At 45.6% G+C, this 16,532-nt stretch overlaps 1 long non-coding RNA gene across 1 annotated transcript in view; it reads right to left on the reverse strand.

Annotated features, from left to right (window-relative positions):
• The window catches only part of LOC128105796 (uncharacterized), a 56,422-nt gene extending 40,344 nt beyond the window's left edge, over positions 1-16,078 (reverse strand). Inside the window, exon 1 of the long non-coding RNA XR_008216497.1 lies at positions 15,970-16,078. This is a non-coding gene — a long non-coding RNA (uncharacterized LOC128105796). The remainder of the gene's footprint in view (positions 1-15,969) is intronic.
• Between the last annotated feature and the right edge of the window lie 454 nt (positions 16,079-16,532).

Here is a 16,532-nt window from a genome sequence, read left to right on the forward strand (position 1 = left end):
ACCTTGTTCTGATCCTTTGTTTCATTAATGTTTCCATTAAGTTACTGCATGGCACAATGCACTCGCAAGAAACCTGCTTAGCGGTTTAGTTTTGTCTTTACGGTCAGCTTTTTTTTGTGTGTCTTTACCATGTGTTTTTCTTCTTAGAATGTTTATACAAAGATTGTACCACCTTCTCATCTTATGTCCAATACAGATGATTTTGACTATCTATTGGTTCCCTAGAATATGGTTCAGATCGGTTTTTCTTGACATCCTCCTGCCTCGTGTAGAAGTTTTTAAATTTCCCACTTTGAACTGTAGCTTGAAGGCTAGGTGTTACTTTCAGTCCTCCTTTTTTTGTAGCCTAAATATGTGGGAGAAAGAAGGATGCTGGTCCAGCTGGGCTTCAGTGGGTCCTTGCTTGTAGCCTATGTTGGTCATCTTTCATCCATTGTAACAAAATACCCGAGATAATTAACTTACGCAGAGAAAATGTTTCTTTTGGCTCACAGGAAAATGTTTCTTTTGGCTCACAGAAAAATGTTTCTTTTGGCTCACAGGGTTAGAGGTTCCAATCCCGGATGAGGTCAATCATTTATTGCTCTGGGCCTCTAGTGAGGGACACAAATGGCAATGCTAGGGAAGTACATGTTTTCATGGGCAGGAAACAAAAGATAGAAAGGAGCCAGATACCCACAGTCCCCTTCCAGGGCACATCCCCAGTAACCTAAAGACTTCACATAAAACTCCTCCACCTGCTGAATTCCCACCACCTTCCAGGCACACCACCTGGGGACCACACCATTAACACACAGATCTCTAGGGAATGGTCTAGAGCCAGGCTACAGGGCCCAATGTTTCCCTCCTTTCTGAAATGCAGTTAACTTCTCCCTGGAGCCCTGTCCACCTGAACAAAGGTATGGCCCGCTCCCTTGGCTTCAGCTTATCCCTGCAGCAGCACACAGAGATCTAGAAGCCCCGCCTGCCTCCAACACGGCCTCTGAAACTTGGTAAGTTCCTGGAAAGGCTCTTCCAGGATTATCCCAGTGCTGTCTACTGTCCCTTCAGTCTGTTTCCCCTGGAGCTGGAGCCCATTGATAGCATCTTCAGATTTCATCCATGTATCATCTTTTCTCCAAAAGGCTTGGGATGAGGGGAAGAAGGGGGTTACAGGACCTATTCAGCTCCAGCATCATCTTTTGTTTTGTCTTCGTTTTATATTCTAGGGGGGTGGGGGAGGTGTCTGTGTGTGTGTGTGTGTGTGTGTGTGTGTGTGTGTGTGTGTGCGCGTGTGCGTGCGCGTGCGCGTGCCTGCTACTTCTTGACATTGCATACAGCTGTTCCTCCACCCCCCTCACACACACACAAACTCATGCCACTTTCTGAGCAAACTATTTCTAGATATTAGAGAAACATCACAGTCTATGATTACTACTATTTCTTTTCATTGGTAGGCTTTTTAAAACAGAAGAATATTTCTGTCTGTTTGTCACATTTTCTAAGTTGAAGTACATTCACATAGTCTGCAGTTTAACCCTTTAGGTTCTGGAGATAGTCAATGTTTTCTCCATGTTTACAGTCATCACCTCTCTGGATGAAATCTCATCAGTCCAAGAGAATTCCAGAGACCAGTGAGCAGTCACTCCCTAGCATTCTCTCCCGGCCCTTAGCAACCACCAATCTGCTCTCTGTTTCTATGGATTTATTTTTCTCTTTCAAAACTATTCCAGATATGTCGTGTAATTGGAATAATATGCTTTGTAACTTTCTGTGCATGTCCACTTCTCTTTAGTTAGCACACTCTTTTCATGGCCATCCATAGTAGCAGGAATTGGAACTTCATTCTTCTCATGACCTAGAAATATTTAACTTTACGGTCATCCTCTATTTCACTTATTTCTTCACTCATTCATTCATTTGATGGACATTTGGATCATTTTCATCTTTTGGTGTTTTGAACAATGCTGCAGTAAATATTAACACTCAAATTAGGCGGGGGCAGTCCTTTTAAATCCTTGGGGAATATAGTTTGAGTGGAGTGGAAATGATTGGTATATCAAGTACACATAGCAATCTGAGTAAACACCAGATACTTTCCCATACTGCTTATATCCATTTCTACCAGAACATATGGATGGCCAATTTCCCTGCATGCCTGCCCATAGTTACTGGTCTCCTTTCAATATCATTGTTACTATCCAATTTAATTTTTAATTATCTTATTGTTAATATTACCCTGGCAAATAGTCATGAAGCCCTTTTTACCTTTATTGTCCATCTTAATTCCTCTGTTTTCCAGGTGAAGCTGTTCGCTATGGTTTACACATACATTTGCAGGATCATTGATAAGTTCTTTATTCCAAGTAGCACTGAAGAGGTGAGTGAGGATGCTGCTCATCAGAGAAACAGGCACCATGAATTTCCTATTGCTGCCACATCAGATTGCCACACACTTGGGGGGGCTTCAAACAACACTTTGCCATCTTCACGTTCTCTAGATTAGATGCTTAACATAGATCCCGCCGGGATAAAGCCGACATGTTGACAGGGCTGTTTTCCTTTCTAGGAGTTTTGAGACAAGATTTATTTCCTCATCCATGCCAGCTTCCAGTAACTTCCTGCTGTCTTGGACTAGCAGACAAGGTCAGCCCTGCAACTCCTTCCTGATTCTGCTCCAGCCTTCCAGAGCCTTTCTGACCACAGGAGAGGCATCTCTCTTATGATGTCTGCCATTGTTTGCACAATCCAGGACATCGCCTCACCTACATGTCCTTCATTTAATCACATCTCCCAAGTCCCATTGACCTGTAAGGTAACATATTGGGGGAGGGTACCAAGGAGTCAGACATGGTTCTTGGGGGGGGGGTGTCATTATTCTGTCCAATAATGCAAACAGATAATGATCAAATGGTCAAAGCAGCCAGCATTAACTGAGAGCCCTCTATGTGCCTGGAGCCCCTCTAAGAGTTTTCCTAGCATTAGCTCACTTTGCCCTTGTGATAGCCCTCTGAAATGGCAGCTCTTGTTACTATTATTCACAGTGAGGGTGCAGCTGTAGTGTGAAGAAGTGTGAAGGTTTATCTGAAGTCTCACAACCGGTAAGCAGCAATGCAAGGATTTTAGCCCAGCAATCAGACAGGGAGCTTGTACAATTAAAAGGGTTCTTACAATCTTGGAGACCACCACCTGAAGGAAGAATGTTTCCTAATCAGGTTCCTTCCTTAAAATCTAAAGGACCCTACCAGTTCCTTGGGAATGACAGAAGTAATTCCTTGGGAATTCCCAAGGAAGGAATTAGAGCTTTAGGACTATTACAGTCTAGATCTAGAATATTCTCTAAAGGCCCATTAAAGGCTCGATCACCACTCAGTTGGGCTATTGGAGGGTGGTGGAACCTTTGGAACATGGGTCTAGCTGGATCACTGGGGTTATGTCCTTGAAGCAAGTATTAGAGACACACTGCTTCTTCTGTTGGTTTCCCTGCCCCCTTCTGCCATAATTCACTGTTGCATCACAGGTCAGTAAGCAGGAGAGAAACGGAGCATGGGCCTCCAAAACCATGAGCCGAAACAACCCCCTTGTCTTGTTAATTATCTCAGGCATTTTGTTATAGAGATAAAAAGTTGACTGACACAGACATGCTGGGATTTGGGTACCAAATAAGGAGTCAACCAGGCACCTTTAAACTTTGGTGAATTCTGGAATGATGTTCATCGCTTTCTTTAGAGATGGCCACTGACTGAGAAAGGTATAATCTCAAAAAGGCATGCTAAGTATTGAAACGCTTTTACTAAACTATCTTTACTGGTCAATGTAGTCATACATTGAAAGTTAGATGAGATACAATCCCTGCCCACAAAATTTGAACTTCATAAAGCATACACACACATACACACACACACGCAAAGTTTACAACCAACTAACAGAAGCAAAATCTGACCTAATCTAACCTGAGGCTTTTTATAGACTTTATCCCATTAGTAGTGAATGCTTCCTTACTTAACTACAAAGATACTTATGTGTTAGATTATCAGGTGCCACCCAAGACTGCCGGGAATGTTATTAATGTGTATATTATTAATATATGCATCCCATTGCCTCTCTAAAGCATGAAATGCCCTTTTTAAAAAACCACATTTACTCCCACAGGTCTAGAATGAAGAAAGGCCTGTGGGCCACTAGGAGGCATATGTTTGATATAATTTGTTTAGCATATAGTCAGTGCTCAGAGAACCCCCGACTCCGTCGACACCTTACCACAGGTTCTCTCACAGGCGCTTCAGCTCCTAGCCTGCTTAGTGTTTTATCTAGGGTCTTTTGTCCTGATTTAAAATACCTAAACTCTTAGTCCAGGAACTGTGTCATCTCCCAAAGGCTAGCTGCCCTCTGTCTGATGCTGATGCACTGAAAGGAAACGTGTAGACATAAGGAGCTACAGGATCATACAGGACGGTTCATGTGGAGTCACTGAGTGGCACAGATCACGGCAGACTGTCCATTGCAGCATGTCTTAGACCCATTGGTAGAGCTGCTTGGGCAGTCTTAGAAGCGCCATTCCCAAGGAACCAGAGGTAGGGGATAAACCAGCCCAAGGGACCTCTACCTTGGATCCTAATCCTATTTCTGCCTTCTCATGCCCAGTAATGAGCATAGGGTGTTTGCTGGCTCAGGGGGCAGGGCTTGGCTGCCATAGACTTCTGTCTCTTCTCCCGGAACTGAAGCTGGTCTGGTTCACTCTGCAGTGGTAGATCCTGGGATTCTTAGAAGTACCCTTTGGGGGTCAGATATGCACTCGTGAACACAAATTCTAATAGCATTCGAAAACTTCATCTTTAGCCGGTCAGCAGCCTGCGGAATGAAATGCATGTTTCATCCTGATAAAATGTAATTGTACAGCTGGTAAAATATGTTCATTTATATGCATGTAATAACTCATAAATAACCAAAGGAATCAACAGTTTATCAAATTTTCATCTGAGGTCAGTGCGAGAACAAGTCTCTCCTGCTTTCCCTGGGCCTGGGAGCTGAGAAGTCAGCCGGGTTCAGAGCTGACCCCATGATGAACTCATTAGTTCAGGACTTGCTATGCACTGGACACTGCTGGGAAAGGGATGCGGGGGGCGGGAGGAGGGAGCCGCACGGTCTGCATTCTCTGGCTTGTGTCACTACTGCTTAGCTGTCAAGCTAGCCCAAGGAGTGGGATCTGCTCTTCCCCTAGGTCTGGCAATAATGAGAGGAGTTGTTGATTGGCATGTCTGTTAAGCCCCGCCCCCTTTTAAGTATCAGAAATAAGGTACAATGTTAATAGCAGGAGGCAAGGGATTATTTTGGAGTCCAATTTTGTGTTTTGCTTTTTTTAAAAAAAAAATCAGAAGTCTTATTTTTAATTTGCCATCTGAAAGCAAAACACATTTCTTATCATTGTCTCTACGCAAGCCCTGGGTATCACTGTGGGATTAGAACGTCAACTACCAGACTGGAGACTAAGCTCAGGCCAAGGTAGGGGTAGCAGAACTCTGCCCTCCCCACAGTCCTGTCTGTGTCCTTTCCTAGAAGGGCAGATAGCATCGGCAGCCCCAGAACATGATCCAGCACAGTGTCTGTGCCCTCTGCCCCTCTCCGCAGCCACAACGGGAGAACCAGGCACCGGCTTCAGCCACCTCCAGCCAACAGTCTGCTTGGGAGATCTGCTCGTTCTGATGAGCAGATGGTGGCTGAGGCAGGCTGACTTGCTGGGGGCACCAGGCCCTCTGAGCTTTCTGAACCTTCTGATCGCTGGCAAATAGGGACCTGGTACACATCTGAGAATGAGTGTCTGCTGTGCAGGAGGGTCACCATCCAGGGCCCAAAGCCTGGGGCCCTGGCTACCACCTCAGCCCATCACATCTTTTCCTGCTCTGACATCCCAGGTGGATGGCCCAGCTCCAAATATCAGCACTTTCTGCTAGATTCAATTCGTAGGGCCAGTGAGACGGCTCAGAGAGTAGGCAAGCCTGATGCTCTGAGTTTGACCCCTACATGGTGGAAAGGGAGAACAGGCTCCTGCAAGCTGTTGTCTGAATTCCTCACGTGCTCCAGAACACACACACACACACACACACACACACACACACACACACACACACACACACACCACTGTAACTGATTCAATTCCTGGGAGACATGGTAGAATAGCCCCATTACTCAGGGACTGAGTGACCTGGGGACAGCTTCACAGTGCTACTCAAACTCACCAAGGTGTTTGCTGAGAAATTTCAGGGCTTGCTCCTGGGGCCTGGCTCTTCTCTCCTTTTGTGGGGAACAGGCAGAGGCAGCAGCATCAGGTATACTGGTGAAAAGCCCTGACACGGGACTTGGTTAGTCCACTACCTCCAACTGCCATGACCGCTCAACTCCAACCTCCCTCAGATCCTGGGGTCCTCCTGATGGGAGGATTGGATGCTATTATGGTTTGAATATGAAATGTCTCCCATCACACTTGGTGCTCCATGTTACCTGTCTCATGACACACCTCATGTAAGAAAAATCCTGCAACCCCCCTGCCCCTCCCCCTGCCCCTGCCGCCACTCCTGAACACCTCGGACGGACCCACCTCAGCCACTGTCTTCCCCATAATTACGGACTATATTCCTGAACCATGAGCCAAAACAAACATCTCTTCCCATAACTTGCTTCTGTCAGGCAAACGGTCACAACCACCAATCTCTAGAGTTCAGTGGTTGGTCCTGGGGGAGGCCAGTGACTGCTGTTGGAACAAGTGAAAAGGTTCCTTTAGAAACTAGTAAAGTAGCCGGGCAGTAGTGATGCTCACCTTTAACTTCAGCACTCCTCGGGAGGCAGAGGCAGGTGGATCTCTGTGAGTTCGAGGCTAGCCTGGTCTACAGAGAGAGTTCCAGGACGCCCAGGGCTACACAGAGAAACGCTGTCTCACCAGAAGACAGACAAACAAACAAATAACTAATAAAGCAAGGACTGAGGAGCAAGTGTCCTCCCCAGGCTCATGTGGTAGATGGGGACTTGGTTACTAGCTGATGGGCCTTGACAAGCGATCGGGTCCTGAGGATGCTGACTCAGCCAACGGATCAATCCCTGGTGGATTCTTAGTGTGATGGCATTATTGGGAAGTGATGAAAAGAGGAGGTGGGGTCTGGCTGGAGAAAGTAACCCATGCGGCATGTCCTTAGGAGCTGTGTCTTGCCCTGGCCCATTCCTGCGCTCCCTTTCCTGGTTTCCTGGCCACATTCTATTGACCCATTTCACTCTTTCAGTGGAGACTGCGATGGACTGAAACCATGAGATACGTAAACCTTTTCTTCTTTTCCTCCTGTTCTGTCAGGTATTCTGGGACAGTGACAAAATGTCTCCCATCCATAAAGGCCACCTTAGGAGTTGCAGGCACAAGGCTTGTCTGGGGAGCTGTGGGAAAGTATATTAGACAGTTGGAGATGAAATCCAAGGCGGTTCCACACCTCAGGCGGTCCTGCTTTTCTGACGTATGGGCTGCAGTTATATGGATGTCAAGTGCTCTGAGGTTTGTGAATCTAGAAAGGAAACTCACTACTTAGAAAGTCTTAAGAGCCAGGCTATTTTCTTTCCTTTTCCTGGGAATAGCTAACTCTGCAGTTAGGAAAGATACCTTCCCCTGGAGACAGGAGAAGAAAGCAAAGGATTGCTTTTCTCTGAGGAGGGAGTTGTGGTACTGTGTAGAGGAAAGTAACTTTCCCCGGTAGACGGCAGGAGAGAAGATCCTCCAGAGAAAAGTCTTTCATATTAGGTGGATTCAGCCAGGGGTGTCGTCTACGGCAAAACCAAGGGGGGCCTAATCAAGCATTGCTGTGGAGTAGATGAAGATGGAGGATTATTTAGTTTTTGTCATTAATAATAGATTTACATGTTTTTTTTTTCCTGGATGAGTAGGTGTGTGCAGTACATGTAAATGTATATATACATTTTAGCATGAATGGACACATGTATGCAGGGAGTGGTGTGTGTGTGTGTGTGTGTATGTCTCTGTGTGTGTGTGTGTATGTGTACGTGTGTGTGTGTGTGTGTGTGTGTGTGTGTGTGTGTGTGTGTGTGTTTGCTCAAGTGGAAGCCAGGGGTTGTTCGTTGTCTTCCTCAATCACTCTTTACTTCATTTACCAAGGGAAGGTCTCCTGATGAACCCAAAGTTCAGTGAATCCAGCTCATCTAAACAGCCAGCTGCACCCAGTGATCTCCTGTCCCCGTCTCCTGAGCATGGGGACTATGGGCAGAAGTCCAACTTTCACATGAGTGTTGAGGATCCAACCTTCAGAGTTTTCACATTTGCATGCTGAGGTGGTTTCAATGAGAAGGACCCCCCATAGGCTCATATATTTGAATACTTGGTCCCCAGATGGTGGAACTTTTTTTTTTTTTTGGAAGAATTAAGGTTTGTGGCCTTGTTGAAGGAAGTGTGTCACTGAGGTTTCAAAATCTCCCAGCTGTTCCAGTTAGCTCTTTGTCTCTGCTTCCGGCTTGTGGCGCAGATGTGAGCTCTGAGAGACTGCCCCAGCATCATGCCTGCCTGCCTGCTGCCACGCTCTCCACCATGATGATCACGGACTCCAACTCTCTGGAACCGTGAGCCCTAAATTAAATGCTTTCTTTTATAAGTTGCCTTGGTCATGGTGTCTCTTTACAGCAATAGAAAATTAACTAAAACACATGGCAAATACTTTACCCACTGAACCATCCCCTCAGCCCCAGATTTATATTAAAAGACACCAAGGGAGGAGGGAACTGGTCCCACCCACCCCTATCTATGACACTTCAGTCTCCAAAAATATGCCATGGGAAAATTATTTTCAGATGGTGCCTCAGTGGCTTAAATCAAACTGGAGTCAGTCTCTTATCCTCTGTGCCTGAGGAAGCAACTGGTTTCTGTGCAAAGTGTTTGGGGAACCCAGAGTCAGTCCTGAGCCGATTCTTTCTCTGAGGATGAAGCCAGGGCTCAGTGCCAGACCTGAAGGGCTGGATGGCAGGAGAGCTTTGAGGACCAGAGTCTGAAGGACTACCTTTGTCTGAATTCCCAGACACCCTCTTTGTCCATGCCTCTGAGGGGAGTAGGCTACCAGCTTCCACACCAGCTCTTCCCAGCAGCCCTGCTCCTTCCTGTGCTGGCTACAGAGCTGAGAGGGATCAAGCCTGAGGGATGCTTGGGGGCAGGGAGGCCTTGGCAGCAGGGAAAGGCAAGAATAGTTGTGACTTCATGGTGATGATCTGTGAAGGGCATCCCTCTCCCACCAGCCCCCATGCCCAGGTGTTGAACTAAGTAGATAACCAGAGACACACCTCCAGGGGGGAATCCCCTGAGCAGATGCAGAACCTGGTCCTTCCGGGCACTCCCTCCACCCACATCACCCCCACCACAGAGCCCTCTTTGGATGATTCATTTGGACTGGAGACAATGACACTGGCCCTGGAAGGAGGCAGGAAAGCCCTGGGAACCCAGTCAGAGCCCACTACTTACTCCACACATACAGGCTTATTCTGGAGAAGCTGAGTCACCCACCGTGTGGGCAGTGCCCACTGGCCCCCATCATCCTGCTTGTTATAGGCACAGCAGGTGAGTTTCGTTACCCAGCATTCCCCAGGGGCTGGAGCTGAAGGGCTGCTGAGTAGAAGGGACAGCCAGTGCCCTCCTGCTGGCAGCAGAGGCCAGAGAGCAGGCTTCCTGGGGGCGTTTCTGATGGTTTGTTTTCTGCAGCCTTTCCCCCCTCTCCCGGCCATTCTCTTTGTTAAAGAGAGTTATGTGCTGTGCAGGATTTATTGGCTGTATCTAGAATCTATTTTCTCCAAAGGCACTGTTGCAGACATCTCTTCTCCTATTCTGTCCTGGAGTGTAAGGAGATCTGAAATGGATAAGAAATGGAAGAAATTTAAAACCTAAGGGAGAAGGGAGCCTGATGGTATAGGACAGGCTGGCTCCTGGAGCAGCTCCATGGCATAGAGGAGGATTACCTAAATCAATTTTGCTCTCAGTCCTGCAGAGAACCCGAGTGAGAGAATCTATTCTGGGTTTGAAAAAAAAAAAAAAAAAAAAAAAAAGAGTCTTCTCTCTCTTTATATAAGAGGTTCAGCCCTTTTGGGGGAAATCCAAGCCATGTTATCCTCCCAGGACACGTGTTAGGTTTCTGGGATCCCACTCATTCATTTGGGAAAACTGTGTGGCCCCGGAGACATGAACACTGCAGTTCATTTCACGCGGTTCCCTGTCTAATAAGGACATCTTGGCAAAAGCCCTCGTCTCGTCCACCCCCAAAGTAGCTCCAAAACGACCCTCAGATCTTCCATCTCTCACTCCCCGCTGACGTCACTCGCACAGCACAACCGTGGCCTTCCGAAGTACATTACATAACAGCACCCCTCTTTTCCTACTTTCTTTCTCTGCAGGGCCCCTGCCGGAAGGGGACACCTTCCATAGCTGCCAACCTCAGAACGGGCCATATAGTTCAATCTATAATAAACGACGGGTGGAAGTGGCGTGATGCCAGACAGAGGTCTTAGGAGTCAGTGCACGGGGCCTGCCATCCATCCCTACCACCTCTGTTCAAGGACCCACCAGCCTGGGTCCCCCATTGAACTGAGGCGGCGGAGCAGAGTGCCCCGCTGACTTGCAGTGGATAGAAACCACACAGGGACGGAAACGATGCTGACATAAGCTGCAGAGACACCGGGGTTGTTGGCAGTGACGTCATCCTACCCACCGTTGGCTGACACATTTCCGAAGTGGGCTCCTTCTCGCTACCTTGCCCCACCCCCAACGCGATCTTCAAAGGGCAGTAGAGTTCTCCCAAAAAATAAATCAAACCTTTGGATTTCCGTGCTGAAATTTGAACCCAGTAACACGGCCCCTGTGGGAGTTCTCGCTGTTTTCTAACTTCATTCTGTGTCACTTGTCCCTCAGCCCAACCCTTGCTCAATACTCCAGCAGCAGTGTCTTTCTCTCAGGGTCCCCAGAAAACCAGATGCTTAGCGCCGGTCTTTCCACGTGTTGTTTCTATTCACTGGGACACGATTTCAGCATTTTAGCTTGGTGGCTTCTTCTCACACTTTTGACTTCAGTTTCTATTATCCTATCTAGCCACATAAAAGTAAGTACCCCGGTTCTTCTCACTAACAACAATGTTCCATTCATATGCAGCACTTACTGTCTTCAGTCACGTGTCTACCCAACGCTTCTCTTTTGTACTGACTTCTCTAACTCCATTGAGGGGTGTATTTCACGAAGTATAGCCATGCCTGTTTTCTTCACAGAGGTAAGTTCAGCTCCTTGAACAGTGCCTGGCATACACATACTGGATGAAGTAATGAGCATAACACACTTGCTAGGACAGAATCGTGATTCAAGTGGTAGCGATAGGAACTCACATGAACATCCCACATGTCAGGGATGCTCCCAAAGAAGAAAGCATATTTAAGGAGATACAAATCTGAACAAAAAAGGCTCTAAAATAGCAGCGAAAGCCTATTTCTGGGTAAGACATAAGGCTGGCTCCAGAAACAATCCAGAATTTGAAGTCACACTCAAAGAGGCTAGGCTTCATATCAAACTCTCAGGGACCCATCCACGCAACAGTCACCCTGGGCCTGCCTCTCCCATGTCCTCAAAACAAAAGACACATTATTCCAAAGGACTAGGACCCGATCAGGTCCAGAAATTCTAGAAGAATTTTGAAAAACTGTTGTGCCCTACAAATGTTATTCTTCAAACTTTTCATTGTAAATTTAAATATTTGTAGACTATATAATGTTAGCATATTGTAAAGGTTACCTTTTAAGCTATCATAGTCCTCATATTTATCTAGCTGAACACAATATGTTACTAGAGTGGCCTCTATCACCTAAAGGAACGTGTGTTGTAAGTTTTATACTAATGGCATTAAAAATACATTTCACCTCACAGGGATCATTTATTCTACTCACACCAAATGTGAGTGACCATGGTCTGGGAACAGAGATTTAGGTTATACCAAATTCTGTGTTCCCACATGGTAACAGTTTCGTGAGATGTTCTGAGTAGCAGAATAAATAAGAATACTTTACAAGCACATTGGTGGAAGCATCAGATGGGTGGGTCACAGCAAAGTGTGGAAACCTCTGATACAGGCCTTACATGCTGTCTGATGGTTTGTGGACACTAGGGGATCTGATCATACACTCCAAAAGGACTCAACTAATGGTCACAATAATGTTAGCTTTTGTACAGAAATGGGCAATAAATGGGTATTCAAGGGGTATCAAGACAGCCCAAGGTAATTTGGCTATGGATCTGAAACATTCCAACCCCTCACACATCACTGAAGTACTAGTCAGTCAATCAGCTTTTGCAGACTGTCCGATGTAGGCACAGCCTCTTACACTGAACTCAGTTCTTCTATTCTGTGAGCTCAGGCTTTCATTCTACCCACAGAGTTCAAACTGATTTGAAGTTCTTAGTAATAAATTATCAATGTATTACAAGTTTTGACAACTGCTAAGCATACAAGTCAAACTTCATTAGAAACATATTTCCAGTTGGGAGGGATGAAGACTTTTTTCTGGGTTGATGTTAGTGCTTGCTGGAGTGAGATGGCTTCAGAAACAACCGTTATTACTTCCTGTGTTTAAGATGTAGTTGCCGAGATGACCTGCTCACATAAATATGTAGGTATGTATGTGTGGAAGGCACATGGCTGTGTTAGAGACACTACTCCATTCTTTAAACTCTCTTTGATTTGTACCCCAAACTAGCAAGGTGGTCTGTCATCATGAGTTACTCTTACTGCCTGAGATCTGATAACTCTATTACACTCTCCTTCATTTTTTTTAAATCAAAGAATTGAAACTCACCCAACCTGCAAACGGATGTGTTATCCCATCATTAGATCATCTCTTCTAATAAAGAGGCACTAGTGTGCCTCTATTAAGACTTATCAAATGAAAAGTCTAGGAGATGTAGCTCAGTGGTACAACACTCATCAAGTATGAAGAGGGCCTTGAGTCCGATCCCCAGCATCACACACATACACACACATAACACACATATATACAACATATACACACGCATACATGCAAAACACACACACATACATACACAACAAATGACTGTCATTTGTATATTTCATTCATTCTAGGGTACATGTTTAATACATTATATACATAAAGGACTAGAAAAATTAAGTTATTGTTTATTTCATAAACCCTTTCCAATATACGTTTTTTATTCAATGCTTCAATAGTATCAGATGCTTTGAATATTGTAATGCAATTTGGGGGATCACATTTAGTTCATTCATTAATGGACAATGCCTGTCAGAGTCCTAATCCCAAAGCAGTCAGCCAACCAGACTTACCTTCATTATCCTGCAGCAGCTGACAGGCGCTCTCAGCAGGATCCGGAATAAGGAAAATACAAGGTTCTTTTTAAGACTCATGTCTTTCCACGTCTCCCTTTGCCTGGTTTCAGTTTTGTACATGCTAGGTGGTACACGGCAGGATGAGGTGGGATAGATGAAAGATACATGTATTCCTTCAGTCAGTAGCAAGTAGGAGAAAGAAGAGGATGAAAGGAGTATGGAAGAGACAGTCTTGTTTTCAAATTACCTCTACTCTGTTTCTAAAGGGTGCATATGAAAATTGAGTATCTGGAAATAAATTCCCTCAAATATAAGCATGCCTTCATACCTTTTTGGAAAGTCATCAAGTGTCCCAGGTGGTGTTGCATTTAATTTCATTTTTTTGTCTTGTTTTTTTTCACTTGAGGTAGAACCCAGGATCTTGTGGATACTAGGCAATTGCTTAACTACTGAACTATACCCAAAATTTGAAGACCTATGCTCTTGCAGGTAATCATCGTGGGCTGTAGACTAAATCAAAATCTTCTTGTGGAAAGGATCCAGATAGCTAGGCAACAGTGAAGGTCTCATGAGAGTTAGCCTCATCTATCCCACTTGGGACCTGTCTTTTGTCTCATCACATCTAGAAAATGAGACATGGCCGTAGGGGTATGTGGGCTGTGCGACCTCTTGCTGCTGAGTACTTCTGGTTTGGAAGAGGCTGCCTTGGTGCTGAGCGGTGGTTCCATCTGTCTGGAGGTTTGAATGGGAACCATACCTCCCTCCTGCCACTACACACTCAGCTCAATGGTAACCACCTTACTCTGGATGAATCACGGCATTTGTTTCAGTAAGTCTAAGCTTTACCCAGAAACTAAGTAAAAATGGGATGCAAAATAGAAATAATGCAGTTTGGGGACTAGAGAGACAGCTCCGTGGTTAAGAGCCCTTCTCAAAGACCAGAATTCAGTTCCCAACATCCATTTGTAACTCCACTTTTGGAGAATTTGACATCCTCTTCTGACCCCTGAGAGTACCCACACACACATGCACACACGCGCACCCGTGCACGCACACACACGTATACATAGAATAAAAAGTTGAGTGTGCTCAGTACTTTACATGATGCTTAGTCCTTACGACAACCCAGCAAAGGAAGTTATTATTGCCCCTATCTTACGTGAAATGAGAGCTAGTGAGATCGTTCACCCTGCCCCGTGTCTCAGCCAGGGCAGCACAGACTCACAGCAGACCGCAAAGCCTTTGCAGCTGACACCACACCTATCTGCCGAAGTATCGTTTGCCTGCTGCACTCAGGAAATGCAGGCTGGGCAATAACTAACACTGTGTTGTTCTTCCATTATGTATTCTTTACCGGTGATTCAGGCTACAGGCCATGCTCCGGTTGATGGTGGAGATGAAACTATGTGGAGAAATCAAAATCACACGGATCCCCAAAGCTCATCTTGGCCAATAGTCTCCTCAGACTCTATAAGGAATGGTAGTAGAATAGTATCTGGCAAGTGACATGTTTAAAATGTTACAACGTTGCCTCCAGCCTTCCCCTGGGGTAGAGAGAGCAGCATGTAGAAGGGAAATATGGAAGTTGTATCTGAGAGGAGAGAACCCAAGGGTTTAAATTACATCTCGATAGAAATGAGCTACTGTTGTGATGTTAGTCTTCACGTGGCAACATTTCATGGACAGTGATTTAAAACTGCATCTTCCATTCAGACAACCATCAAGTGCGTTGATTGTGACCACAGGATCTAAATCAAACTGCTGAGTAGAGCTGAATTCCAAATCACAGTCAGGGACTGTAGCAGACACCTCTGTGGTCCCATCTCCGACCCTCCCAGTCTCCATCAGCTCCCTCCAACTGAAGGGAACAGTAAACAACCTACGTTGTCTCAGCTTCACCTTGCTTTGACAGTCCATCTCAAGGCGAGGTCCCTTGGGCCCTTCTATGAGGCAGTGGTAGACAGGGCTTTTGATGGCACGGGGGACTGAGATCAAGAACCAACCCAGAAGTCAGGTGAGTATGCTATTTGATAATGCCCTGGGGAAACTTAGAGCCAATAGAGACAGAAGCCAGGACTATATGTTCCAATCTCCCATTCTGCCTACAGATGATCCTGGGACACAGCTGTACACATTTCTGGAAGTCTTGATAGAATCAAGACTGCTAACTCAGTGTGATCTCAGTAACATTCTCATGTATTAGATTTTTCCTCCCTCTCTGTCTCCATCTGGTAGATTCTCCTTCTTGCTTTATGAGATCACTTCCCAAATAACCTGCTCCCAGGCCTCTCAGACTCTGCTCTTGAAAGAGTCCAAGCTAAGAGCTAGAATTAATAGGTTTTATTTACAAATAGGCTGTTCTCCACAGCTATAGCTAAACAAGGTTTAAAAAGCCAATAGCGGCCGGGCGGTAGTGGCGCACGCCTTTAATCCCAGCACTCGGGAGGCAGAAGAGCCAGGTAGATCTCTGTGAGTTCGAGGCCAGCCTGGTCTACAGAGAGAGATCCAGGACAAGCACCAAAACTACACAGAGAAACTCTGTCTCGAAAAAAACCAAAACAACAACAAAAACAAAAAGCCAATAGCCAAGCAAGTTACTTCAAGAAAACAGCAATCTTTAACTCACAAGTGGGAAGGTCAGGTGTCAAGAACCTTCTGGTGGCCTGTTCCAACTGCACCCCAGAATGCTCATGTATCTGCAGAGGAGATTGCATAATCCCACCCCTCTAGAAGAACCACAGCCTTTTCGAGCCAGTGTCTTGTCACCAATACTGATAAAATGTGTTGTGCAGGGCAGGGCAGGAAGAGAAGGTTGTCGCAATCACAGTTTTTTAAAGGCATATTTTTTTTAGATACAATCCAGTACCTCGCTCCATCACCCTGGTTATTTTTGATTGTGGTTTAATTTAACTCTGGCCTGCTTGTCCCCATGCTTGGCTCATTGGAGCTAAATAAAGAGCAAGCCTGAAATTGTCTTGCTAGCACCTGCTTTGAACTTGGAAAGTCCTTACACAGCTCGTGGCCCCTGTGCTTTCTAAGTGAATGAAGAGATGAGCATGTCATAGAATTGTGTCTCCATTCTGACAGCACAAAACTCATGATCTGTTTTTCTATTTTGTTCTTTAAAGAATAACAAAAATCCTCTTTCCAAGCAACTTTCAACTGAGAGTTTGCCAGCTAAGTGTAACT

The sequence above is a fragment of the Peromyscus californicus genome, unplaced genomic scaffold, assembly GCF_007827085.1.
Source record: "Peromyscus californicus insignis strain IS unplaced genomic scaffold, ASM782708v3 Scaffold_9__1_contigs__length_137607984, whole genome shotgun sequence".
NCBI lineage: Eukaryota > Metazoa > Chordata > Mammalia > Rodentia > Cricetidae > Peromyscus > Peromyscus californicus.